The sequence below is a fragment of the Alligator sinensis genome, unplaced genomic scaffold (genome assembly GCF_000455745.1).
Source record: "Alligator sinensis unplaced genomic scaffold, ASM45574v1 scaffold342_1, whole genome shotgun sequence".
Lineage (NCBI taxonomy): Eukaryota > Metazoa > Chordata > Crocodylia > Alligatoridae > Alligator > Alligator sinensis.
In genome coordinates this window covers 394,454-397,007 of record NW_005842126.1, presented here as the reverse complement: position 1 = coordinate 397,007, position 2,554 = coordinate 394,454, and the positions used below count along the sequence as shown (strand labels likewise).

Below are 2,554 nucleotides of genomic sequence, written 5' to 3'. Positions count from 1 at the left end.
GATGTGGCCTCACTAGTGCTGAACAGAAGAGAATAATCACTTCCCTTGACCTACTGACAACACTCCTACCAGTGCAGCCCAGTATGCCATTAGCCTTCTCAAAAACACAGGCACACTGCTGGTTCATATTCAGCTTAGTGTCCACTGTAATCCCCGGGTCCTTTTCTGCAGAGCTGCTGCCCAGCCAGTCAGCCCCCAGCCTGTACTGGTGCATGGGATTCTTCCATCCTAAGTGCAGGACTTCCCACTTGTCCTTGTTGAACCTCATGAGATTCCTTTTGGCCCAGTCCTCCAATTTGTCTAGGTCCTTCTGAATCCTAGCCCTACCCTCCAGCATATCTACTATCCACGGCCCCCCTACCCCCTGCCCAACCTTGGTGTCATCTACAGACTTGCTGAGGGTGCACTCTATGCCATCTTCCAGGTCATTGATGAAGACATTGAACAAAACTGGCCCCAGGACCAATCTCTGGTGCACTCTACTTGATACTGGCTGCCAACTAGAAATCAAGCCATTGATTACTACTCTTGAGCCTGATGCTCCAGTCAGTTTTCCATCCACCTTACAGTCCATTCATCCAGCCAATACTTCTTTAGCTTGCCTGCAAGATTGTTATGGGAGACAAAAGTCTTGCTAAAGGCTTGCTAAAGCCATATCAAAAGCCTTGCTAAAATTAAGGTACACCACATCCACCAGTCTCCCCGCATCCACAGAGCCAGTCACCTCATCATAGAAGGCAATCAGGTTGGTCAGGCATGATTTGCCCTTGGTGAATCCATGCTTGCTGTTCCTAATTATCTTTTTCTCCTCCAAGTGCTTAGACATGGATTCCTTGAGGATCTGCTCCATGATACCAAGTGGAAGTTCCAGATTCAACCTCTCTGGTGGTATATAGCACTCATTTCTAGTTATAGCAGCTAATGAGATAGTGGCCCCTAATCCTTACCAGAAATAAAGTTGGAATCCAGCAAGATTATACTGAACTAGGAATGACATATTTGATATTAAAATCTACCATCTCATGTACTGCTATGGTTTATAATAATTATAAACCACAGGGCTTCTGGGAACCATAGCCTTGTGTCTCCGAAGGAATGTATGATATTAATCTTTGAAATGATCACCGTTCCTTCAGTCTTGCAGGGCTTTTTTGATAATGGTCCAGGGACTGAAGAGACCAGATAACAGACTTCAGATCAGTGTAATTTTCATTCCCTGAATATAAAGTGCTGTCCCTGGTAGCAGGATATTATCTGATAGGCAATAGATAGCAGCTATTAAATAACATTACAAACCCTGATTTTATTAGTCATTGGTCATGGTCTCATTTTTACATTTGTACTTCTTGTTGATGTGGGCTCAAACTTCAGAGTTTAAAAGTTCAGAGTTTAAGTTCCTGTTTTCAAAGCATATATTTACCAACACTGATATAATTCCAAAGAAAAATGTCTCTCATCTGTAACAGAGTTAATAGAGCTAAACAACCAATGTCTTCTGTTGTACAATAAAGAAATACAACTATAGCCATAATTTAGGACTTTTTAACATTATTTATTGCAGTGTTCTTGACCCCTATTAATCTTCTCTGCTCAAAACTGAATGTTTCATGCTTTAAAATGAAAAAAGCAATAAGGCAGCCTGAAAAGAAGTCTACTTTTCCAGTAACTTTTTCATGTACTTTTGCACCCCCTTCTTATGAGGCAAGTAATTCTTTTTTCAAAATTACTCAAAATTAATATATCCTTCAGCTATCTACAGTAGCAATACACTAGGTGAGCTACAGCTGATTTTCCATCAGCCTACGGCCAGACCGGGCTGATCGCACCCGATCCCGTCCGATCTCGGAAGCCTAAGCAGTCCCAGGCCCGGCTAGTACCTGGATGGGAGACCACCTGGGAATCCCAGGTGCTGTAGGCCGCCCGCCCTTTGGGGGTCGGACTCGATGATCTGGGGGTCGGACTCGATGATCTATTGAGGTCCCTTCCGACCCTAACATCTATGAAAAAGCGAACACATCAGTGTGAAAATTGTGCTAAAACAACACACTAGCCCTTTCTACACTGATGCTAGTACTTTCAACTAGTATTAGTCCCAGTTTCAAAATAGCACTATTGACTAAACCAGGGGTGCTCAACCTTCAGCCCGTGGACAAAATGCATCCTGCAGAGCCACTGCATCTGGCCCATGGGGCTCCCCACAGGTCAGGTAATTTGGTGATGGGGAGCAGTGGCTATTATGACCACACTCCCTCACCCCATTTCTGGGCCACGTCCCCTCCCCTACCAACAAGACTGGGTTGGGGCCTGGCCAAGACTCCTCGTCCCCAACCCCACACAGCTGGGCCACACACCCTTCCTTCTCTGCAGGACCAGCCTGGGACCTGGCCATGTCTGTTTCCCTCTCCATGGGGCCAGATCAAGCACCTGTGGGACCTGCCACCTGCCCCCTCTACGCAGACAGATGGTGCCCTGCATATCTGCCTGGGCACCGGATCAGAAACATCGGTAGAAACGGCCTACAAACTAAGCACTGCCAATCTGGTTCACTAGGAAA

The 2,554-nt window shown here is 45.8% G+C and overlaps 1 non-coding gene across 1 annotated transcript; it reads left to right on the top strand.

Moving 5' to 3' along the window:
• Nucleotides 1-1,798: 1,798 nt before the first annotated feature.
• On the top strand, nucleotides 1,799-1,918 carry LOC112550497. Its single transcript, XR_003094381.1, has one exon. It is a non-coding gene; the product is annotated as a 5S ribosomal RNA (ribosomal RNA).
• Nucleotides 1,919-2,554: the final 636 nt, after the last annotated feature.